A 26,532-nucleotide genomic window follows, 5' to 3' on the forward strand; every position below is an offset into this window, starting at 1 on the left:
GGTTTACATTTTAGTCTATGATCAATTTCAAGTTGCATGTATAGAGTGAGGTTTGGGTTGAGGTTCACTGAAATATAAATATACCCCATTGTTCCATCATTATTTATTGAAAGACTAAGACTGTCCTTTGTCTATTGAATTAAGTTGGCATTTTTGTCAAAAATCAATTGACTGTATATGGGTGGATCAATTTCTGGACTGTCTGCTCTGCTCCATTGATCTATGTGTTTATTCTTTTGCCAATATCACACTGTTTTGAATAGTGGTAGCTTAATAGTCTTGAAATCAGTGGGTTTGAGTCCTCCAACTTTCTTCTTTTTCAAAACTGCTTTGGTTGTCCTAGATTATTTGTTTTTCCATATAACTTTTAGAATCACCTTGTAAATTTCTTCAAAAAGGTTGCTTGGATTTGATTGAGTGTTGAATTGAATACTGAGTTGGAGTTGAATTGAATCTATAGATGAATTTTGGAGAGAATTGCAATATTTTTTTTTTTAAAGATTTTATTTATTTGACAGAGACATAGTGAGAGCAGGAACACAAGCAGCAGGAGTAGGAGAGGGAGAAGCAGGCTTCCCGCGGAGCAGGGAGCCCGATGTGGGGCTCGATCCCAGGACCCTGGGATCATGACCTGAGCCGAAGGCAGACGCTTAACGACTGAGCCACCCAGGCGCCCAGAGAGAGAATTGCAATATTGATAATATTGAGTCCTCTGATCCATGAACATGTAACTAACTACTTGTATCTTGATTTCTTTTTTTTTTTTTTTTTAAGATTTATTTATTTGACAGAGAGAGACACAGTGAGAGAGGGAATACAAGCAGGGGGAGTGGGAGAGGGAGAAGCAGGCTTCTCGTGGAGCAGGGAGCCTGATGCAAGGCTCGATCCCAGGACCCTGGGATCATGACCTGAGCCGAAGGCAGACGCTTAACGACTGAGCCACCCAGGTGCCCCTTGATTTCTCTCATCAATGTTTTTTGTAGTTTTCAACATATAAATCTTACAGTACTTTGTTACATTGATCCTGGAGTATTGCATCTTTTATTGGTGCTATAGAGCAAATGGTGCTTTTAAAAACTTCAGTCCCCATTTATTCACTGCTATGTATAAAAACAAAACTCAGTTTTGTATAGTGATCTTATATTTTCCAACCTTGGTAATGTCACTTACTAGATCTAGTAGTTTTTTGTAGGTTCTTTTGGATTTTATTAGATTGTTATGTTTTCTGTGAGTAAAGACGGTTTTGTTTCTCCTCTCCAATTTTATCTTTATTTTTTTCTGTGCCTTACTGCATTAGCTAGGACTTCTATCCAGTATGATGTTGAATATAAGTGGTAAGTGTGGTTGCTGCATTGTTCCTGATCTTAGAGGGAAATCATTCAGTCTTAACACCATTAAGTAGGAGGTAGCTGTAGGTTTTTTCCTTTTTTTTTTTAAGATTTTATTCATTTATTTGTCAGAAAGAGAGAGAGAGCACAAGCAGGGGAAGCGGCAGGCAGAGGGAGAAGCAGGCTCCCCCGCTGAGCAAGGAGCCCAGTGTGGGACTCAATCCCAGGACTCTGGGATCATGACCTGAGCCAAAGGCAGACACTTAACCGACTGAACCACCCAGGCGACCCTGTAGGTTTTTTCATAGATATTTTTTATTAGGCTGAGGAAGTTACCTTTCATTTCTAGTTAACTGAGTATTTTTAAAAATCATGAATGGCTGTTGAACAAATGTCATACTTTTTCTGCATCTATATAAAAATTGTATGAATTTTCTTCCTTTGTTGATATTGTCAGTGGCATTGCTTGAGTTATGAATGTTGAACCAACCTTGCTTTTCTAGACTAAATCCCATGTGACCATTATATACTATTCTCTTACATTTTATAGATAAAAATCGTAGTTAGATGCCACAAAGTTGTTGGCAATTCCTTAATGATACGTGTGTTTTATAGGTCACTAGAACCACCTCCATCTTTATTAAGGGAAGTTCTAACCTTACCTATAATGTAATATAGGTAGAGCGCTTTTCTTCATCTTCATTTGGTCTTTAAGCTATCAAAAGAACAAGGGGATGGGCAACAAATATAGCAAGTGTCTTTGTACTGGGCAATGAGTACATTTATTTAATTTAACCTTATTTAATGGGAAATTGAGGTCCAACAAATATTTTGTACCACTGAAGTCTTGCAGTAAATGGTTAGTCAGAACTTAAATGCAGGTTTGTTTGGTAAAACCCCTGTCAGCCCACTAGATTATATTGCCTCTCTCTGGTAATGAATGTATGTGTAGGGGGTGTTGCAGGGGGACAGAGACAAGGGAGGGTGGGAGAGAGAGTGAGATTAGGAAAGGGAGAAATGTTCTACCACCCTTTATTGCCATTTGAAAATCTGGGCTCTTAGATATCTTGGTTTTATATCTCTGTTCTGTTATTTACTTGATTTGTGGCACATTTGTCTCCCTGAGACTCTTTTTTTTTTTAATCTGAAATGTAGAGGCACCTGAGTGGCTCAGTTGGTTAGGCATCCAACTCTTGATTTCGGCTCAGGTCATGATCTTCGGGTCCTGGGATCAAGCCCTGCACTGGGCTCCGTGATCAGCAGGGGAGTCTGCTGGAGATTCTCTCCCTCTGCTCCTCCCTCCCACTCACACACGTGCTCGCTCGCTCTCACTCTCTCTCTCAAATCTTTTAAAAAATCTGAAATATAAACTGTTAGCACAGGTTGTTGTGAGGAATACAGATGATATTTGTAAAGTGCCTTGCACATAGAATGTGCTCAATATAGTGGTATCTATTACTATCATTATTATTAATTTCTTACCATGAAATGCATTTTATAACTGGAAATAATTAATTTGGGTTTGGAAAATGCCAAATGGGACTTAGGATGATTTCTGTAGTTTATTTAGTTCTTTTATCAAAATAGCCTAGAGCAAGTTCCTTTTTATAAAAATGGACTTAATTTCCTGTACTTTTTACCTACCTCCTCCCTAAGTCAAAACAATACCAATTTACTAAATCATTTTGCAGATTTGGAAGGCTTAAAAGGTACAGCTGAATGCTTTAGGCTCTGGAAATGAGTATGTGCACACTTCTGTGCTTGTGTAGGTCTTTGTGTGGTCTAGAAGTGATTGTCTCAGCCAGGAGGACTAGAGATGCCATTTTCATTTTACATGGGCAACCAACCATGGATAGCTAGCTCTAGTCCCTTGGCTCATGCAGGTCTGACCATTTCTGAGTCATTGAAACTCACTTCTCTAACTTACACAAGTCACTTCAGACTGAAGATAATGATTCCTTTTTTCAGTAAGGTTGTTTTGATTATCACAAGTAGGGCCCAAGAGCTGTGTTTTCTTCAGTCAAATCAGGGAGGTAACAATGAGAAAAATGGCTAAGTCTAAGAAAGGGCATCAGGCCATCGTCAAATGACCTTTCAGTGTCTAGGACCTCAGGAGGGCTGTTGGCTCCAACTCTGGCTCCAGCTCCAGCAATCCATAGCTTCTGGGAACTGATTCTCATTGTTATTTGATTTCCTAGCAGTACCCTTCCAACTAAAAGTGTGCTGTTTGACAGGTGAAAGTAAAGGACAATCTATTGTATTTTGGGAATTTTTGTATAATATCACACCATTGCTTGGTGGTGTTGTAAATCAGAATTGGTAATCATTAGTCTTTTTAAAACAGGTTTATTGAACTGTGATCATTATACAAAATACCGTGCATATTTAATGTACACAATTTGATGGGTTCTGAACATATGCATACACCCTTGAAATCATCACCACAGTCAGGGTAATGTACATATTCATCATCTTTAAAAGGCTCCTCCCACTGCCCTTATGTTTGTTTGGGGTGTGGGGGGTAAGAACTCCTAACTTGAGATTTACCATGCTAACAAATTAGTGACAATACAATATTTTGCATACACTGTTTTCAAAGCACACTGACCACATCTTCTAATTTAATTTTCACCTTATAAATTAAGGTAGGTCTTACTTCTCCTTTATGATGAAAAAAAAACAGACCTTAGCAATATGTTTTCTCAAAGATCACTATTAAATATTGTACCAGTATCCAGGACCCAGTTCTGATTTTTGTTCAGTGTTCTTTGCATAAGACCTCTGGGCCTTGATCCTGATGTGACGCTAAACTTCATTGACCTGGTAAACATTCAAAAACTAAATATCTAATGACCTTTGTCCTTACAATTAGGATCAACAAATGTGATTATATGCCGGGCTTCAAAGAGAGTTCATGAAATAACTAATTAGTGGAGGATAAAGTTTGGGGAGTAACTTCTACCCTTCATACATGTAACTCTTTTTTCTAGATTGGATAGACAGAGTTCCAGTGTCCCAGCAGCAATGTTCAAAGGCTGGTCATTAAACTTTTGAAAGGTGGTTTAATTTAAAATGTTGGGCAGTAAGGTGAGGCCCAGCCTGATAGATTTGCTGGGGCCTCTTGAGTAGCTGCTTTGTGTTAAACACTATTCTAATCATTACAGGGGCATAGAGATTAAAACAAAATTTAAAAAAGTATTATTCCACCCATTAGGACTTCACAAGCTAGCAGACAAGATGGAAGCGTACACAAAGATGTTTCCATATTATTCTTCCTCTAGTCCATCTTCCATTCTGCCAGTAGAACAATCTTTTGAAAACACATACCCTTTCCCTGCTTAAAACTTTCTGGTGGTTCCCTGTCTCCCAGAGGACCTTGTGCCAAGTTTCTTATCAGACATACAAAGCCTTCTCTGATTTGGCCCAGACTATTCGCCCTCTGTACCCACACCTCCACAGCAAGCCCCAGGCACATACCACTCCTTGGGATACTCAGAGCAGCTCATGATTTCTCATGCCTCTGAGTGTCTACTCATGCTGGGCGCTCTGGAGAATGCTGTGTTAGTCTGGGTCCTCTGAGAAGCAGAAATTGATTTTATTAAGGGAAACCACCACCTGTGTGAGACCACGAGGAGGGAGACGGGAAGGATGGGAGTGCCATTAGTTCATGATGCAAGTCTGACCCCTAGTGAAGAGAAGAGAGAGTAGCTTAGAAGATTTCTAGGCTGCTGTGCAGTTGAAGGAAGGTTCAGAAAAACCTTTGGGTAATCCAGGTCAGTGGAGTCCTACCCCTGCTGTCTTCACTCATGGGTCAGGTGCAGCCCATTGGAAGTATAGCTTCAGCACAGACATTAGGATGAATTTCTGATGCAGCAGCTCAGTTGTGCTCCCTGTAATTAGAGGCCTTCCTCTTAGCCTCCAGAAATGCCTTTCTTCCATCTTACTCCTCTCACGTGTCCTTAAAAGGCCAGCTTTAAATGTTTCCTCTTCTAGGGAACTTCTCCTTGAAGGAAATTCTCAGCAGGTCACATGATGGTCCTCACTGCCTATAATGACCGTCCCCTAATTTCTGCCTGGTTGATTCCTAATACACTTATTTGAACCCCTACCACGTATTATGGGACCAAAAAAACTAGTAGGTGCTCAGGAAATAATTGTTGAATGAATGAATTGGTAGGACTTGGACGAACAGATCTAAAGGAGAAGATAAGTTGAGGCAAAGTGAACTGCTTGAGCAAAGCCATATCGGGAGAAGAATGAAGAACTTATTCTGCCTTTTTCTTCTTTGCAAATGTGTCCAAAAACCATCATTTTAGGGAAAGTATATTATGATGCAAAACATTGGGGGAAGGAGTATCTTCCTGGCACTTGAAAATGATTCATATTTGAGAACTTTGTTGAGAACAATGTTTTGAATATTTCCTGAGAGACTTCTTTCCTGAGAGGAAACAGTTGATGGAAATGGAATTTTACTGCTGCCAGGAAAAGTGCGATAAAGATCAAATCTCATACAACTACTACCAGAATAGAAATTTCCATAGAGCAAAGAGATTTCAAATTCCCACCCAATGGCTCATATGTATTTAGTATTCATTGCAGCTGAACTGTAATTCTGTAATGGAATTTGACCAGTTTTGACACTCCAGTTTAGTAATGTATGAATTAGTGGAGACTCATTCATCTTGACGTTTGCTGACTGCCAGATGTTGGTCATATTTCTGATGGAAAGAAACAGCTGGCCAGGATCCCAAATCTCAGTACCACTAACAGCCTGCCACCAGCACATACTGCCAGAGGAAAGAGACATGCTGAAGAGAAGGTCCTACAAAATCACTACCAGCAACTAGAGATTTAGCCCCTTATCCCTATGTAATGGTCTACCCTGGTGCCCTGGGTTGGAGCATGTATGAAGCAGATGCTCCTTTTTGCCCAGGTCTGTGTCTGTCCTATGCATTCTCCCTCATGTCTTATTTCTCCAGAGTTTCCACTTGAAGGGATGCAGGTTTCTTACCTGCAGTCTGGAGGTGAATAATGGCACCTCCATCACGGGCTTGCTGTTAGGATTCAACCAGGTAATTCATGCTAAGGGCTTAGACTGTGCTTAACATAGAGTATTTCTCCAATAAATGGTAGCTAGGTTTTATTATGATTATGCAGTAGAAGCAGGGGTCTGAGGGCAAAATCTTAATATTTCTCTATGAGTATTATCCAAGTTGGTTTTTCATGCATTTGGTGAGTGCCTGTTCTGTGATAAAGCAGCAAGGGACTCTAGAGTAATTAATCTAACACAGTTGCTGATATCCATCTCTTCTCTCAAGTGAGGACAGTTCATTTTGGCTTACATATAAGCAAAGCCACTTGCTCCTACCTTGTACTCTGACCTGCTGTGGAATACTTCTTCTTTTTCTCATTGACCTGTCTCTCTCCCCTTCAAATTTCTATTGTAATTCTTGAGGTACCGATAACTCCTGTGTCCCAGACATGTGAAAAAAAAGATGGCTGCATGGTGCATTCCCTTCCCTGGTGTTTATTGATGTGGTTGGGAAGCTTTGACCTACTAGCCTTTGCCTTACATAGCTTTTCCATTTTAGTAGAATAGTTCACTTGGGATGTTACTCATTTACTCTGTCTTTCATTACTACTGGTTGTTAATTTCACCAAAGAGCTTCTCCTTTATGTGTGTCTATACACATCTCTCTCTCTCTCTCTTTTTTTCCCCCCCAGAAAATAGATTTTTTTGTTGTTGTTAACATATAATGTATTATTTGTTTCAGGGGTACAGGTCTGTGATTCACCAGTCTTACACAACACACAGCACTCACCACAACACATACCCTCCCCAATGTCCATCACCCAGCCACCCCATCCTCCCACCCCCCTCCACTCCAGCAACCCTCAGTTTGTTTCCTGAGATTGAGTCTCTTACGGTTTGTCTCACTCTCTGGTTTCGTCTTGTTTCATTTTTTCCTCTCTTAACCATCTTCCTCCTTTCTTCCACATCTTGCCATTACATCAAGAACTACTCCTGTCTTTTCTACTTGAAAGCCAAAAATATGAATCGAAATGAATTATGAGTGATAGGGAATCGAATATTACTATCAATAGATGTGTACCAGGGCAAAGGAAAGCCATAAATTTAAAAGGGAGGAAAGTAGTCGTCAAAGTCCCAAAGGTATCAATATGTCCAAATCTGAACTTATTTATCTCTTCTCTAAGCCTCTGGCAGTCAACTCTTAAGATGTATCGCCTCCTCACTCCCACTGTCCTTCCCCTGACCCTCTTCATCTTTTATGTAGAGGCAATACCTTCTTTCCTTATCTTCCTTCTAGTTCCCTCTTTTCCCCAGTCTGACTGTAGTGTCACAAGAGGGTGTTTGCTTTTTCAGCTTTTTAATAAAATTATACGAGGGTTCAGAAAACCAAACAACCAAATATGTAACTTAATACAATATTACAAGGTAAGCATACTTAAAATCTCCATCCAGATCAAAAAAATAGAATCTTGAAGCCAGCCCAGAAGTCCCTCCAGGTGCCCCATCCCAATCATAAACTCATCCTCCATCCAAAATAACTGTGATCCTGACTTTTTTTTTTTAAGATTTTATTTACTTATTTTGAGAGAGAGCTCTCAAAGTGCGGGGAGGGGTAGAAGGAGAAAAATTCTCAAGCAGACCAGTGTGGAGCCCGAGGCAGGGCTCCATCTCATGACCCTGAGATCATGACCTGAGCCAAAACCAGGAGGCAGATACTTAATCAACTGAGCCACCCAAGCGCCCTTATCCTGACTTTTAAAGTAGTTATTTTCTTGCATTTCTTTATCAAGAGGTTGTTTTTTAATTTTTTTTTTTTTAAAGATTTTATTTATTTATTTGACAGAGAGACAGCGAGAGCAGGAACACAAGCAGGGGGAGTGGGAGAGGGAGAAGCGGGCTTCCTGCCGAGCAGGGAGCCCGATGTGGGACTCGATCCCAGGACCCTGGGATCATGACCTGAGCCGAAGGCAGACGCTTAACGACTGAGCCACCCAGGCGCCCAAGAGGTGGTTTTTTAAAAAACATCGGTCTTGCCCTATTCGATTACCTCTATGCTAAAACCTAAGGGTACTGAAATTCCTCTCAGGTTCTCTCAGGCCTTCCGTGGAGCCTCCTTTCCATGACTCCTTCTTTCCCAATAGCCTAGTCTCTGGCAATACTGGATTATTTGCAGGCTCCCAGGTAACTCAGATGCCTCTAGGGGTTTGCCAGATATCTTCTAGGTATTTGCTCCTGCTCTTCCCTCTTTCTGAAGTTCTCTTTCTTCCCATTCCCTGAAGTCCTGGAGCCAACTCAAATGTCATTTCTTCTATGAAGCTGTCCTGAGTCTCCCCTCTCGGACATACCTGGGCCAGAATGAATCCCTTCCACTTCTGTGCTCTGTGCCCATTGTAGCATTTTACACATACTTCTGTTTTTACCATTTATCATTGTCTCTGGTACCTAACATTGATTAGTGTATAGTAAATTCTCAATGTTGAATGAATGAATCTATGCAGCTAATCTTTAAAGCTCTTTCAGGGTGTCCTGTTTTCTTCAGAAGTGACACAGAAATCATATACTTTTATCATATGATCAAGCTTGCTTTTCCTTAAGTATTCCTGTTAACACATTTAAGAAAATTTGATTTTATTTTGTTAGTAACAAATATTTCCAGTATTTGGTTTTACCATTTTTTTTCTTTCTTAGTGTTTGCTTTTTGCCCACATTATTGGTAAAATAGGCCTTTTTTGGGTTTTTCTGGCTACTTACCATTTTTATTGTTTCCATGGTAACAACTAGTAATTATTGAGCACCAGCTCTGTGTCAGGCACTGTGCCAAGACCTGTATGTGCATTATATCCTGACTCCCCTCCATATTTTCAGTGGAAACTGAAGCTTAGGAAAGTTAAAACAAGGGAAAGTCCTAAAGCTTTCAAGGGGTAAAGCTAGGGTTCAAACCCAAGCAGCCTGACTATAAATGTATAACTCTTGTTCTTTTTACTGGTCTGTGTTACCTCTTGATAAGAAAGATAATATGTTCCCAGTTGCAACACAGTGGGCTTTTGCAAAACGTCTGTGGCACATGCTTGTTTGTGGAAGTGTGTTACCTATTATCTTCCTGGATTCTGGTCAGTTCTTTAACTTCTTTATTGCTTCTGTTCAGGACTCTGTCAGCTGTACTGTCATTAGGTGTGTTTAGCTTGTGGTTAATGGGCCGCAGCCTGGTCAGTGGTTCTCATTGAGCCACAAATAAGGAGATTGCTCTTGTATTGACCTGTGGATCTTCTCAGCCACAGGTATTATTTATCCTATGGCTGCCGCCTTAAAGGTTGTTATCACCACAAAGGATACAGCCTGTGCTTGGCAAGGTGATAAGTTGTGTCTTTTAAAATGATATCAGTCATTAATTTTTTTTCTTTTTTAAAATTTTTTTATTTATTTGACACAGCACAAGCAGGGGGAGTGGCAGGCAGAGGGAGAAGCAGGCTCCCCGCTGAGCAGGGAGCCTGATGTGGGGCTCGATCCCAGGACCTTTGGGATCATGACCTGAGCTGAAGGCAGATGTTCCACCAACTGAGCCACCCAGGTGCTCCCAGTATTAATGTTAATTGCTATTAACTTCCGTTTGAGGTGCTAAAAGGAAATCCAAGTATAAACAATTAAACAATGACATTAAGAATGTCAGTAGAGGAATGGTTTTTTTTTTATTTTTTATAAGCTTTTATTTGGGGCATCTGGGTGTCTCTCTCTGTCAAATAAATAAAATCTTTAAAAAAATAAATAAAAGCTTTTATTTATTTCTTTGAGAGACAGAGCACACACGAGGAGGGAGTGGTGTGGTCAGAGGGAGAAGCAGGCTCCCTGCTGAGCATGGATCCCAACATGGGGCTTGATCCCAGGACCCTGGGATCATGACCTCAGCTGAAGTCAGACACAGCTTAACCAACTGAGCCACCCAGGTGCCCCCAGGAATGGTTTAATAGTTGATAACCACACATGGGCCATGGGCCTTACAGAAACCCAGACCAGGGACCCTGGAGGAATTGTCTGGGACAGCAGCAGCAGAGCCTCAAGCCCTTGCTGGTGCTGGTCTCGGGCAGATGGGCAGAGAGGAACACAGATGCACGATGTTGGGGGGGTGGGGGGTGGGGTGTGTGTGTGTGTGTGTTTTCTCTTGTTGGTATGTCTGTAGATAGGTCAGTGCTCACCTGCTAGCATTTCTTGTTTTAAAGAACTCTCTTAGTGCATTTTGGTTTTTAAAGTCAACTTTCCATTTCAGTAAATTACCACGATTGATCTAGAATGTTTGGTTGTGTTAAACTTTATTGCATGTAAGTTTCTCTTAAAACTGACAGCAATAACAGCAGCTAACATTTTTAAGTTGTAGTAAATGCTAGGTGCTGTTTAAAAGTGCCGTTTGAGATACGTAATATTATTCCTGCTGTAAAGCTCTGGATGCAAATGTGTTATCACTTGCAGCTTAGATTTCTTCTTTTTTTTTTTAAAGATTTTATTTATTTGACAGAGACACACAGCAAGAGAGGGAACACAAGCAGAGGGAGTGGGAGAGGGAGAAGCAGGCTTCCCGCTGAGCAGGGAGCCCGACGCGGGGCTCGATCCCAGGACTCTGGGACCACGACCTGAGCCGAAGGCCGACACTTAACCGGCTGAGCCACCCAGGCGCCCCTTAGATTTCTTCTTCTTCTTCTTCTTCTTCTTCTTCTTAAGAAGTTCATTGTATTAGGAATTTGAACTGCACTTTCTGCCTCAGGTTCTGCTTTGTGTGGAAAGAGAGCTTGAAAAACTTGGTGTGGCTGGTAGGGTGCTTCTGGAGATAATGGTTTTCTCTCGGATCACGTATATGTAATCATTTCAGGAAAAAAGACCATTTTTGTTGATGTTCCTCTGTTAGAAAAGTGGCTGTGGTGTTTTCTTCCATTTGATACTTTATCAATAACTTTTCTAGTAAGTTGGGTGCGGGGGTTCAAGGTGATGTGTTGTTGCTTTTGTTTCTTTCCCCAGATGGCCCTACTTACCGTTACAGTCTAAGCACCAGGGAAGGTTTTAGTGGCTGATGGCAGACCGTTTGGCTCTTTTGTCAGTTCCTGATAACTGCAGATGAAATACTGTGTTTTCTTGTCAGGTAAAATGTATAAGGCTGCTGTTCACTTGACAGGAAGAATGAGCTAGAAGCACTTCTCGGAGAAAAGCATTTCAGAGACAACTTGTGACTTTTCCCTTTTCATTTTCCATCCTTGTCCTCCTGTGTCCTAAAGAAAATTCCACACATTCCCAAAGGCCAGGATACTCTTCAGGTTAATAATGTTCCAGGGTTATTGTCATTGTTCTCAAAAGAATCCCCAGGTTGGTATCTTGTTTTCTCTGAGGAAGGTTCTTCAAAGGTGCTTTTCTTTCCTTGGTTAAAGAGCATGAGAAGACCAATACCAAGACTTTAGAGCCAGCTGATAAACCAGGTAGATCCCAGAAACGGATATTATAATACCTAAGTTTGTGCAATTTTATTCTGAGTACATGACATTTGGTTTCATCTTCTTTTCCCACAATGGAAGTAAATAAACTGGTAATGAAAGTGGTATGATGGCAAGCGGATTGAGTCCTAAATTTGGCTGGTATGCTTTTCCATCAAAGAATGAGATTAGGAGGAGGAGGAGGAGGTGGTAAGAGAGGGAAGAAAAATTAAATTAGACAAGACATTTGGCTGGTCATGGAAATAGATGTCAAGATCCATGTACCATCTGCTAGTAAAGTTAATCAAAGCAAGAGAGGAAGCCTTACTGCAGAGCCAGATCCCCTTTGGTTTCCCTTTCCCCTCATTTTGTTTGATTAGAGCCAGATATGGATGTGATTCCCCAAGTCTTACCCCCAGAGATTGGGATTCACTAGGTTTGGCTTGGGACAGAGAGCTCTGCATTTTGACCAAGTTCCCTGGGGATTCTCTTGCTGACCTTCTCAGAAGCATCCTTTGAGAAAATCTGGATTCAACCTAGAGTCCACAAACCCCATAATTGGTCAGCTGTTGGGGAGAACACCTGGAATCAGCACTGAGTGTTGGTATACAGCCACATACATCCACTTGTCCTCTTGTAACACCTTTGCCAAAATGGGCACCAATGCCTCTCTCTTCAGTCTGGGAAAATCAACTTTGTATATTCATGTGGTTGCTAATAATACCTAGGGTTTACTGAGTATCATGTGTACTCACAGGTATTCTTTCAGTAAATCTGCAGAAAAACCTGGTGGGGGGGCTCCTGGGGGGCTCAGTCGGTTAAGCGTCCAACTCTGGGCTTGGCTTCGGCCCAGGTCATGATTTCAGGGTCGTGAGATAGAGCCCCCGCATCACCCCACATCAGGCTCTGTGCTCAGCAGGGAGTCTGCTTGAGATTCTTTCCCTCTTCTTCCCCTCCCCCCTCTGCTCTTCCTCCCACCCCCACCCCCCCACTCACGTGTGTGCACATGCTCTCTTTCAGATAAATAATCTTTTAAAAAAAGAAAAACCTGGTGGGCGCCTGGGTGGCTCAGATGGTTAAGCATCTGCCTTCGGCTCAGGTCATGATTCCAGGGTCCTGGGATCAAGTCCCACATCGGGCTCCTTGCTCCTTGGGAGCCTGCTTCTCCCTCTGCCTCTCTCTCTCTCTCTGTCTCTCATGAATAAATAAATAAAATCTTTAAAAAAAAAAAAAAAGGAAAAACCTGGTAAGATTTAAGTAGGATTATTTTCCATATTTTACAGAGAAGGAAACTGAAGCTCAAAGTTTAAATGACTTGTCCAAGTCATGTAGGAGCAGAGCTGGAAGTTATCCAGACAAGCTATGCCCATCAGCACTCTATTTCTGTTCTTAATGGTCTTCAGGCTCAAGGAATTGGAATCATAGTAAGCCTTGGTTCAGGACTCATTGGAGGCACTCTAACCCCAATGTCCTTGGAGCCAATCAACTTTTTTTTGGTAATGCTTCAGAAACAAGCCAATTCAGTTTTGTAAAAGTATTTTAATTTTAGTAAAATACACATAACAAAAATTACCATCTTAATTACTTCTAAGTGTATGCTTCTGTGGCATTAAGTGCATTCACACTGTTTTGCAAGGTCACCACTGTCCATTTTCAGAATTCTTTTTATCTTGTAAAACTGTACCATTAAATAATTCCCCATTCTCCCATCCCTCTAACTCCTATCAACTACCACTCTACTTGCTGTCCTTATGATGGAGCCAGTTAACTTTTATGTTAAGAGTACACCATTAATCTCCATTGTCATGCTATTGATTTTTTAGATAAAAATAATACAAATCAAGGAGCACCTGGGTGGCTCTGTCAGTTGGGCATCTGTCTTTGGCTTGGGTCATGATCTCCGGGTCCTGGGATCGAGCCTGCCTTCAGGCTGCCTGCTCAGCCAGGAGTGTGCTTCTCCCTCAGCCCCTCCCCTCCTGCTCATGCTCTTTCTTTCTCTCCCTCAAATAAATGTATAAAACCTTAAAAAAATATTACAGATCAAACCCAGATTTACAAACATGTACTCAGTGTTGAAACAAAAAGCCATAGACATTTTAAATAGAATTTAGCATGCCTTAAACAATGTGCGACTCTATCTCTTAACGCACTTGAGGTCCGCCCTGCTATATAAAACAACTACAGAGATTAGTATTTGGCAACTTGGAGATAAGAAAGCTGCATTGAAAAGAAAAACAAACCCTATAGCTGGGTGGTTCCTTTACTCTTGGGAGGTCATTTTCTTTGGAAAAGAAACACATTTCTGGTCACATGAATTCATGCAAATTGCTGCATCAGACTAAAAGTCCATTACGCTCAGTAACTTTAAATAATTAGATTGTATATTTGGGGATGCTTTGGACAAGGCAAAGCATTATATGCTAAAAGTGCTGATTTTGAAAGGTGAAGCCCCACTTTTTCACTGACACCCCCCTTCACTCTTTCCTCCCATAAATTTTTTAAGTGAATTGCCCAGAAGTAACTAATACTTAGAAGATTGTATTGTGTAGATATAGGGGTATAATACTTTAATTTCAAGCATTTGAAGATAAAGTTCCCCCACCCCACCCCCTTTTTCCTTCATGGAAAATCCTGAAAGTAGAAATTTCCTTTAAAATTGTCATAGAGCAGGTTAGATGACAGTACAATAGAACCACAAGAAACCCACGGGGGGGGGGGGCGGTGGGGAAGTATTTGGTAGATTATAGGAACTGTTATGAAGTTGGATTTTTATCTGGTATCTTGGTGCGTCTCAGTCTACATCAAGCTTACTGTTGATCATTTCAGATGCTGCTGTTGTTGTTTTGAAAGTTATTGTGTCAAAATCCATTTTTAGTTGTTTAAAGATATCACTCCTGTACTTGAATTCCTTGGGTTGTCTTAAAATACTCAAGTTGTGTCAGCCAAGCACAGACTAAAGTGCACTTTATTAATAACGTAAAATTTAGATCAATTTTTATCTAATCCTAAAATCAGTAACAGTGATTTCTTTTAATCCAGGGTCTTTCTCTTTAATTTGCATTTTATGTAACTAGAATAGATATGTTTGAGAAAAATTTCTTTGGCAATCAATATTTAGGATTTTTTAAAATTTAAAAGTATTATATGTGGTTAAACATTTTTTAAACTAGAAGGTATAGGGACGCCTGGGTGGCTCAGTCTGTTAAGCCTAAGCCTCTGACTCTTGATTTTGGCTCAGGTTGCGAGATCAGCCTGCCTCAGGCTCTGCGCTCAGTGGGGAGTCTGCTGGAGATTCTCTCCCTCTGCCCCTCCCACTGGCATGCGAGCGAGCTCTCTTTCTCTCTCTCAAGTAATAGATAAATAAATCTTTAAAAAAAAGCTAGAAGGTATAAAAAAGTTGACATCACTGCTTCAGTTGCAACCCTATTCCCCAGAGATAACCACTGGTAAATTTCTTGTCTAGGTGTTCAGATTGTATTTATGTTTGTGTGTGTATAAACACACACATGCACACGCATGTATTTTTTCTATACAGTTGGTGTCATACAATATATCATATTTTTCAATTTGCTTTTTCACCTACTATATGTTAGAGATGATTTCATATTGGTACATATTAAGCTACTCATGTATTTTAACAGTTGCACAGAAGCCCGTTATTTGGATATTCCATAATTTAAATAGTACTTTCCTGATGGACATTTGGAATTATTTAGTTACTTTTTCTACTATTATGAACAATGCTGTTAAACATTCTTCTACATTTTTATTTACTTTTATTTGTAGAATCACACAAGCTATTTTTGTTTTTAAAGATTTTGTTTATTTGAGAGAGAGCACAAGCACGAGTGGGGGGCAGGGGCAGAGGGAGAAGCAGACCCCTCGCTGAGCAGGGAGCCCGACGTGGGGCTCGATCCCAGGACCCTGGGAACATGACGTGAGCTGAAAGCAGATGCTTAACCAACTGAGCCACCCAGACGCCCCCACGCAAGCTATTTTTAAAAATTGGACTAATGAGGGGCGCCTGGGTGGCTCAGTCGTTAAGCGTCTGCCTTCGGCTCAGGTCATGATCCCAGGGTCCTGGGATCGAGCCCCGCATCGGGCTCCCTGCTCTTTGGGAAGCCTGCTTCTCCCTCTCCCACTCCCCCTGCTTGTGTTCTCTCTCTCGCTGTGTCTGTCTCTGTCAAATAAATAAATAAAATCTTAAAAAAAAAATTGGACTAATATTATTATTAAAAGTTTTATTTTGATAGTTCATGGAACTAGTGGAAATAAAGCCAGTGTAAAAAGAACTTTTAGAACAATAAGAATGAAAACCATCATCACATACTTGAATATATATATCTAAAAATGTGTTTAAATATTGTTTTCAGGGGCTCCTGGGTGGCTCAGTTGGTTAAGCGTCTGCCTTTGGCTCAGGTTATGATCCTAGGGTCCTGGGATCGAGTCCCGAATCGGGGCCCCTGCTCAGCGGGGAGTCAGCTTCTCCTTCTGCCTCTCCCCTCATTCCTGCTCTCTCACTCTCGCTCTCTCTCTTTCAAATAAATAAATAAAATCTTTAAAAAAGAAAAAAAGATTCTCTCCCTCTCCCTGTGCCCCTGCATGTGCACTCATTCTCTCTCTCTAAAAAAAAAAAAAGTGTATACTATCTGGAGCCAGATTGCTGACTTCATATCCTGCTCATGACCTTTTATCTGTAACCATGGACAGGTTACATAATTACTCTATGCCTCAGTCTCCTTTTCTCTAAAATGGGGCTAATAGTCATATTTATTGCAAAGTTATCATGAAGGTTAAATAGGTCTATATAACATACTACAAGAGTACCTGGTATATAGTATGTGTTCAATAAGCATTATTGTTACTCCTCTCTTAGGGTGTTGGCCTTAGAGAGATACTCGGTATAGCTACATGTTTATCTTTGCATTTCCAGAGCCGGGTCTAGTATTGTACACTTGAAAGTATCAAATAATTCTTTGTGAAATAAATGTTTGAATGGAATTTAAAAAGATTTATCAAAACTCTTTTGTCATACTTATATTAGTGTTTGGGATTTTTAGTAATTACTATAGCAGTCCGTGTTTAAATAATTAGATAATGTGAATACCTCAAGGAAAGCCATAAATCTTTTAGGCAAAAATGGGAATGTTTGAACTTTGTCTTTTATTAGAGTAGTAAGCCCACTCAGAGTCTGAGCTTAAGAAGCCCCTTCAGTTTTTGAGGAATATTGATGCTGTTACAGAATTCCAGGCTGAGCTTGGGCTAGTGGATCTGTGTCATTTGAGATCCTTTTTAACTCATTGCTTCATTTTCTTTCTTTCTTTTTTTTATTTATTTGAGAGAGAGAAAGGGAAAGACAGAGCATGAGTGGAGGGGGAGAGGCAGAGGGAGAGGGAGAAGCAGACACCACCCCCCACCCCCCACCCCCGCTAAGCAGGGAGCTGGAGACGGGGCTCGCCTGGAATCATGACCTGAGCCGAAGGCAGACACTTCACTGACTGAGCCACCCAGGTGCCCCACGTTGCTTCATTTTCACCAGCTTCAAAGCCCTCCATCTCTTGCAGGTAGGAAAGAAATTGTTCCAGGCTTGTAAAGACTGGCATCTAGTCAGAATAGGCAAATACTCTTTTTTCCTGAAACCTGATGCTGAAACGGCAGAAACTATTCATCTTGGTATTTTGGAAAGTGGAACTGTGTGTGTACTAAGCTCCATCTGGCAAAGTAGTATTTAATTTTTTTCTCCCCAGAAAATGGAGACGTGGGTGGTGGCTGATAGAAATTAACACTTACTGAGTGCCAACTGTGTATGGGTCAGGCACTATACGTGTGTTATTTTGTTGAATCCTTCTAGGAATATAGTATGGCTCCAATTTACATATAGGAAAAGTGAGGGACAGAGTGGTTAAGTAACTTGCCGAATACGACATAACTTGCTATTAAGAGGCAGGGCCAGGGTTTTGACCCAAGGTGTTTTTGACCTCCAGTGTCTTTTATCTGTGACACACTTGGGTAAGAAATCATAGACCGTTGTCATTCATCTCAGATGTTGATAATTTGTCCTGATTGGCAAGTTTTTGCTAATTCTCAAAACTTGGCACAAAGTAAAAACAACCTTGCATTTCTTGAAGTTGAGAAACTTGTAGCAGTATTCGTAAGCAGTTAAAAATATACCAGAAAGGATATTCAATGCGTAAATTAAAAATTAATAGCTCTAAAACGATAATGTGTATATCACACATACACTGTGATTCATTTTATGTAATATAAACTACATAATTATTTTAGATATGCAAAGAATCTTCAACACGGTTACATATGTTTTAGTTATGCTAAAATACTTTTTTTTTGCTAATACTTTCCCTTTGAAAAATATTTTGAGGAGTTTCTTTTTTCTTGTGGCTTCACCAATTTTTGGAAATGTTGCATTTTCCATTAATACAGTCTTCTTAGTGGGGCTCCTGGGTGGCTCAGTCGGTTGAGCATCTGCCTTTGGCTCAGGTCGTGATTCCAGGGTCCTGGGATCGAGCCCCGCACCAGGCAGCAGGGAGCCTGCTTCTCCCTCTCTCTGTCCTACTCCTACTGCTTGTGCTGTCTCATGCTCTCTGACAAATAAATAAATAAAATCTTAAAAAAAAATACAATCTTCTTAGTTTCCCCTCTCGTTCTGAAGTAGGATTTTGATGTATCATCAGTTGTTTACCTTTGAATAAAGCATCTTCGTAATTGCCTACCACTTAGGCTGCTGTGTGGCCCCAATGACTGCTATTTTGATATGCTTCTGAGGAATGATGAAAACAAATCTGTTTTCCTAAGTGGTAGAATTCATAGATAAACTCACTTTGAAATTAAAGTCCACAAGTAATAGAGGATTCTCGTCCCCGAACAAGGGGCTGTGTGGCACACAGTCTAATTACAGCAGATCAACTATACTGCCGACAGAACCGTGATGTCAGTCCTTTCTCCTGCTTGTCTTCTCCTCCGGGGCTGTCTGTTCTTACCAAAACAAATCAAAGTGTAGTGTGTATTGCTGGTCCTGAAGAATTACTAGTGACTGCTGTGTGACTCCCCGAGGTACTGTGTGCCTAAGGCATTTTTAAAACTCTAATATGTTTTCGGTATATAATGCTGCTACTCTGGAAGAACTCTATACCTAGTGGTTTACTTTTCCACTGTGGTTAGAGCTGCTGTTTCTAATATAGAAAGAGATTTATGGCTGATTCCAATTTGTATTCTGGCTCTGCTACTCAGCTGGAAGACTTTGAGTGATTTAGTTATCCTCTCTGCCCCTCAATTTCCTCCTTCCTAAATTGGGGATGATAAAACCTACTTCATAGCTTTGCTGTGATGATTATTATCCAGGATGATGTGATCTTGATTTATGCATTTGTTTAAGACAGTGTAGTATTGGGGTGAAGGTGGTAGGCTTGAATCAGTTTATCAACATGCAAATCTTGGCTCTGTTCCTTTCTGGCCACTTGATGTAAGAGAAGTCATATAATCTCTTGGTGCTTCAGTTGCCTCATCTATAAAATGGGGAAACTAAGAGCCACTTACTTCATAGGTTTGTTGTAAGGAGTAAAGGAGTTAATATGTATGAAATGCACTGGACAATACTTTGGCATACAGTAAGTCTTCAATAGATGTCAACCATTATTATCGTTATTATTGTTATCTCCACTTGTCTGCGTGCAGTATCAGTGTTTGTTTGCTGTGCTCACTAAATTGAGACCTCCTTGGAAGATTAGATAGAATCTTATTCTTTATATCCTCTGGACCTGGCAGATCGTAGGTACTTAATTTTAAGATACTTGGAATGGCTGAATTAATGAGTGAAGGAATACCGTCGTGCTTTCTCAGATTTACCCTTTCCCCCCCTCCACTTCTTTTGGAACGAATCTCTTTCTACCATGACTCACATGGTTTTTGCAGCTGGGCTCACCATGTTTTCTGGAACAAAAATTGGAGTTTGAACTTGGTCCAAAAACAGAACAATCTTGTTAAATCCATGCTGTACTACTTATAGCCTGATATTCTGCCTTATTAAATATATGTCTCCTCCCCTACTTAACTGTGAGGTAAGGGGTAGCGTCTTCTTCCTCTCTAGTCTCCAGCACCCAATGCAGAATCTAGGACATAGTAGGGTGCTCAATTAATGATTGTTGACTTGAACAAAGTGTCTTCTGGTCTCCAGTAGATGAGTTCATCCTCATCACACTTCATTCCAGATGGGAATAAAGAGCTGCCCTTTCACACCAATGATGGTTTCAAGGTTATTAGGAGTTGTGGGATCTGAATCTGATTTACCTGGAAGTAACACATTTTGAACCTCAAATGAAGCACGATATATATGAAAGGGAAGAGCCAGAAATAAGACATGTAAAAGAATTGTTTCATAGAATTAGATACTGATGCTTTTCTTTAGTGGTGGTTCTTTTCTCCTATCACTTAGAAACTGTATATCTATTCTATTGCTTTTTCTTTCTTGGTCTTTCCCAAGCCTTTAAATGGTAAATTAGACTGGAAATCACTCATTAGTGCTTTTCAGTCACTGGGCCAGGAAAGCTGGGGTCAACAGTACAGTTTTGCTGCATCTCTGCACCTGGAGCAGCATGGGAATACCCTCTCTAATTATAGTCATTAAAAGGCTAATGAACTCTTCTGTTTTAAAAAAGCCTTTTTCACCTTATTCTCTTAAGCAGTTTCTTTTCCTTTGTGTCATATATGCAGTTGATAATTGCCATCTACACACTCTTCTGCCTTTAAGCAATTGGTTTCATTTTTCATGTAACTAGACACATGTATCATGTAAAATTGTGCATGTAAGAGGTCATTTTTCAGTCTACTAAAGATATTCTCCTTTTCACTGTTAATTCATGTGAGGATTGAGTGTGTTTGCCTTCTGGTAACACATTAAGGCTGCAATATTTGTCTAAGTATAGGAATATTTAGCTCTTTCTTGTTTGAATTTGTTGTAGCATATGCATAAATCCAATCCTGGTAGAAGACTCCCTTTTTAAACGGAAAAAAATAATCTTTTGTATTGTAAAAGCTAATATATGTACATTTTTTTAAAAAAAGAAACTATTGTTGTCTTAACTGGCTTAACTGATTGTATTTATTTGTTTTTTGAATATAATTATCTTGAATGTAATTATCTTAAAAAGTTTCAGTTTCTAAAGTAAAAGCTTAAAAATACTCATCAGGGGTGCCTGGCTGGCTCAGTTGGAAGAGCATGCGACTCTTGATTTCAGAGTCATGAGTTCAAGCCCCACATTGGGTGTAGAGATTACTGAAAATGGGGCACCTGGGTGGCTCAGTCAGTTGAGCGTCTGACTCGGTTTCAGCTCAGGGTCATGATCTCATGGGTTAGGAGATTGAGCCCCTCGTTGGACTCTGCACTCAGCAGAGAGTCTGCTTGAAGATTCTCTCCCTCTGCCCCTCCTCTCTCTCACTCTCTTTCCCTGAAATAAATAAATAAATCTTTTTTTTTTTTTTTAAGTACTCATATCAGTGACTGCTAATGAATGGGTACCAGGTTTCTTTTGGGGGTGGTGAAAATATTTTAAAATTATGGGGCACCTAGGTGGCACAGTCAGTCAAGCATCTGACTCTTGGTTTCGGCTCAGATCATAATCTCATGGGTTCTGGGATCAGTCAAACCCTGAGTCAGGCTCCATGCTCAGCATGGAGTCTGCTTGGGATTCTCTCTCTCTCTCTCTTCCTATGCCCCTCCTGCTCGTGCTGTCTCTCTCTCTCTCAAATAAATAAATAAAATCTTAAAGAAAAAAGAAAGTGTTCTAAAATTAGATTGTGGGGATGGTTGCATAACACTCTGTACATATTGAAAACTATTGGATCATTAAACAAATGAATTCTATGGTATGTGAATTATATAGCAATAAAGCTCTTATTTTGAAAAGTACTCGTTAGCACTATTTTACCAGCTCTACCGCTTACTAGCTGGCTCTGTGGCCTTGAGCAAGTTCCTTTCCATTCTGTACCTTGACTTCCTTACCTTTACATGGTGAGAATAATAGTACCTTCCTAATAGGTTGGTTGTGAGTACTAAATGAGTAAATATATGTAAAGAACTTAGAATTATACTTTGGAATGTAAGCCCTCAAGATTGCCAGTGGTTGTCATTGTTTTCCTATGTGTGTAGAGCTCAGAAGAGAAGTCTGGGCTGAAGATAATATACCTTTTTTTGGTGTCATCAGCATTTAGATGATGATTAAAGCCATGCATGTAGATTAGGTTACCTAGGGAGAGCATGCAGAATGGTGGAGGACAGAGAGCTGAGGGCTGAATCTAGGGAAATACCAGCATTTAGTCATTTAAGGTGGGGGGCTGGACAAGCAGATTTGACAAAGGAGACTTAACAGGAATGTCCAGAGAGGTAAGAGGAGGTGTGATGTCATGAAAGCAAAGGAGAAAATGGTCTTCCAAGAAGGAGATAATAGTTTAATAGTGTCAGTATTACAGAGGTTAAATAAGGAACTGTCCATTCAATTTGGCAAGTTAGAGCTGTGGGAGTATGGGCACCGGAACCAGCTTACAGACAGAGGGCTAAAAGAATGAAAAGAAGGTGAGAAAGTAGACATAGTGCATGTATTCTTTTGAGGGCGCTACTTATTCGTTCAATTATTTATTGAACTCCTACTATGTGCCTGGCCCTGCTCTACGTTAGTGGTATGCCGGTGAACAAAAAACAAAACAAAAAATCCCTGCCCTAAAGGAGCTTTACCTTTAATACTGGGCCTGTGTAGGGAAGGAGCGAGATAAGGCTGGAAGAGGGTTTTCTGTCAAGGAAAGTCTGTGAAGTGTAAGAAAATAAGGACCCTAACTTAAGCTAAGGAGCCATGGGGGAGATAGAGAGTAGATGTGAAGTGATTAACAGTATAGGGGAGATGGGATAATTATTGGTGCAAAAAGATGGGAACATGGTGATCAAGAACATAGGGGGAAGCTCTTTAGTAGCAGTCTTAAACAGGAGAAGAGATTTCTTCTTCTGAAGTGAGGGGGGAAAACTGATGTGCACACACAAGGAAATGTGAAGAAAGGCCTACCGGATGACCCTGATTTTTTAAAGGGGTGTAGGAGCAAGGTCTCCTGTATAGAGAGGAGTGTGGTAAGCTTTGGGCATTTAGTGTAAGTGGGTAGTGAGATGAGCAAGGACAAGTAGGTTTGTGGAGTGACACTGAGGAATTTGTAATGGCATCATTCTTCATATTGGTGTGGTTTTATCAAAACAGTTCTCACTCCTTCATGCAGGAATAAAGAAAGCAGTTTCTGAGATTGGTCCTGGATTTAAGGCTTTATGGTCAATCATGGCAGAAAGCCAGTTTGGGAAGGAATTGAGGAGGCTAGTGAGAGAATGGGTTCTGTGACTGAGCATGGTGTTCAGACTTCATAGGGGAAGTGAAGGTAAGGAGTTTGACAGATAGGGTGGGATCAAGAGACTAGAGATTTTAAAGAGCTTTTGTAGTGGGAGTGAAAGAGCTGAAAAGCTGAGAGAGAGCTATTGTTTTTTGAGGTATCAGAGGTGAAACAGGAGGTGGTAACAAATCCTAGTCTGTTCAAAGAGTAGTTGACTAGAGCAAAGGTGAAGATCCTTAGAGCAAAAGAAGGCTGGGACTTGAAAATCTAGCTTTCTGGATGAGTTGACCATGTGAATGATGGAATTTCCAACAGTGGCAAGAGTTGGCATAGAGAGTAAGACTAAAAGCCACATTTCAAAGTGTACAGTCATTGTCACTATGTGATCATGATAGAGATAATGAAGGATAGTAAAGGTCACTAGAGATAGAGAATTCCAAGAACTATGAAAGGAGTATGGAGTAGGCCATTCACATGAACATTAAAATTTCATAGGATAATGGCAGGGGATAGGATGGAAAGGCTGCCAGTGACCCAAATGCATGAAGGGAAATGTCCAGGAGACATGATATCCTTGACAAAGAGGGGTTAAAAGCTTGTATCTCTAGATGGCATGAGCCCCAAGGGAGGAGGGACTTTTCATGAGGTTGGATTAATGGACCGTATAAGCAATGGGGAGGCAAGAGGAGGTTGACTCCTACCCCTCTGAGAAAGAGTCTTCAGAAGAGAGCCAGGTCTCCCAAAATACAGTGAGCTGTGTGCATGCTGAGCAACACCACAGCCGTTGCTGAGGCCTGGGCTCGCCTGGACCAAAAGATTGACCTGATGTATGCCAAGTGTGCCTTTGTTCACTGTATGTGAGTGGGGCATGGAGGAAGGAGAGTTTTCTCAGGCCCCCAGGAGGACATGGCTGCCCTTGAGAAGGATTATGAGGAGGTTGGGATGGATAGTGGTGAGGGAGAGGATGAGAGTGAAGAGTATTAACCTGTCTGCTGCAATTTTATACTCCATTATCTTGGCACTGTCTTGTTTCTGTTCTGGAAGCTGTCCATTGTGGCCCTACCTTGTCAACACAAGTGATGTTTCTATTAAAAAAGGAAAGAAAAGAAAGCCAGTCTCCGGGAAGCCAAGTATTTATAGGGAAGGTTTTCTGATGTTAAGGATATAGAGGGTTTGATTAACAAGGATGGCAGATGCTATAGCCCACAGTTTAATCAGTGGTTTAGGAGAGAGGGAGGGAAGTGGAGCAGTGAAGTTAGGAAGAGGAGGTGGAGAAAAGAAGGACAGAGCAGGCGGAAGATGAGGATGGGCAGTTGGATGAGAGTCCTGGGTTGAAGTAATTGGTTTGGGGGTTCCCAAATTTTTTTGATAGACATCTGCAGTAAATGCCACATGAGTAGTCTGGAGTGCCACAGGAGGACCTGGAAATTGCTCCCATCAGTCTTTTCCCTCTGCAGATGCTGTCTGGGTCTGAGCCTGACTAGAGTTCTAGTTTATGTGTTTCTTGCCCCCAACCCTGACATTTATTTTAATTAATGTGAATCTGCTTTGTTCAAATTATAAATTGTAACAATAAACATGCTGTTTTAGAAGTGCAGCCAAAATCCCTAGTTATGGTATACTTTGTGTTACTTTCAAGTTTTATTTTTTTTCCCAACTATATTGAAATTCAGTGGACATACATCATTGGGGCGCCTGGGTGGCTCAATCAGTTAAGTGTCTGATTCCTGATTTTGGCTCAGGTCATGATCTCAGGGTCATGAGATCGAGCCCCGCATCGGGCTCCATGCTCAGCAAAAAGTCTGCTGGAGATTCTTTATCTCCCTCTCCCCCTGCTAGTGCTCTCTTCCATCTCTCTAAATAAATAAAAACAAAATCTTAAAAAAAAATTCTTGGGGTGCCTGGGTGGCTCAGTCGTTAACATCTGCCTTCAGCTCAGGTCATGATCCCAGGGTCCTGGGATCGAGCCCTGCATCGGGCTCCCTGCTCCGCGGGAAGCCTGCTTCTCCCTCTCCCTCTCCCCCTGCTTTGTGTTCCCTCTCTCGCTGTGTCTCTCTCTGTCAAATAAATAAATAAAATCTTAAAAAAAAATTTAACATTGTGTAAATTTAAGGCATACAACATAATGATTTGAAATATGTATATATTAAGAAATGATTGGGCGCCTGGGTGGCTCAGTCGTTAAGCGTCTGCCTCGGCTCAGGTCATGATCCCAGAGTCCTGGGATTGAGCCCCGCATCGGGCTGCCCCCTCAGCGGGAGCCTGCTTCTCCCTCTCCCCCTGCTTGTGTTCCCTCCCTCACTGTGTCTCTCTCTGTCAAATGGATAAATAAAATCTTTAAAAAAAAAAAATGATTACTACAATAAAATTAGCTAACCCATCCATCACCTCGCATAGTTACAAATTTTTTTTCTTCTTTCTTTCTTTCTTTTTTTTTTTTTTTTTACAAATTTTAAATGTTTATTCTGGGAGTTAAGGAATTTCTTCATAGTATTTTATGGTCACCATCAGAACCCAAATCCTGTTTTCACTATAGCAACTGGGTGGTTGGGTGTTTATTCATTTAAAGAAATGTATCTGTTTATTTATTTATGAAGAAAAAAGAAAGAACGATGGCAAAAGTAAACCTTAGGAGTTACTTGGTGGATTGCATTATGCCACGGACAATTGCTGAACCCAGCCTTACTTAAGCATTTACAAAGCCAGTTTTGATTAGCTCTTTAATCCTGATTATCAGATAGACTTCAGTCTACTAAACCAAGTCCAGTGGTGATTATTACTGAGATTTATAGCCACTGATACCACAAAATCTTACAATTTAGCTCTTAAGGAATTCTAGGGGTGGGGCTCTTATTTAAGACGGCAAATCTTTCTCCAGTTTGTTACATACCAGGTAACAGCTAGAGGCTGAGGTCAAGCTATGTGTTCTCCTTTACTATAAACCTTTAAATATAAATGTGTAAGAAAAATTTCCTTTTGGAAGATCACATTAAAATTAGAAGATTCATACTGAAATTTATATGGTAGAGATTATCACACAACAGACCTACAACTTCCCTCTTGCTGTAGGAGTTTTCTTTCTTAAACTTAATTATTCCCAAAGCAAATGCATTCAAACATCAAAAATGAATGGGACAGCCTATCTGGCAAGCAAAAGCATGTTTTAAAAATGATTTCAAAGATTTGTAAAGATTAACTGTTAAACACATTCATGGAAAAACAGAAATATTTATGGCGATTTATCTAAATCTCTCTCACTTTTTTGAGGTGGGGGAGGAGCAGAGGGGGAGAGAGGATTTTAAGCAGGCTCCACGCCCAGCACAGAGCCCAGCTCTGTGCTCCATCC

General features: G+C 40.7%; 1 protein-coding gene and 1 non-coding gene across 9 annotated transcripts in view; one reads left to right on the forward strand and one right to left on the reverse strand.

Annotated features, from left to right (window-relative positions):
- ATP11C (ATPase phospholipid transporting 11C (ATP11C blood group)) overlaps positions 1-26,532 on the forward strand; it is a 174,336-nt gene that overhangs the window by 32,324 nt on the left and 115,480 nt on the right. The gene's annotated exons all lie outside the window — the stretch shown is intronic.
- On the reverse strand, positions 1,880-2,004 carry LOC144380659 (U6atac minor spliceosomal RNA). The gene has a single exon (XR_013444881.1). It is a non-coding gene; the product is annotated as a U6atac minor spliceosomal RNA (small nuclear RNA).

This window comes from Halichoerus grypus, chromosome X (assembly GCF_964656455.1).
Source record: "Halichoerus grypus chromosome X, mHalGry1.hap1.1, whole genome shotgun sequence".
NCBI classification, from domain to species: Eukaryota; Metazoa; Chordata; class Mammalia; order Carnivora; family Phocidae; genus Halichoerus; species Halichoerus grypus.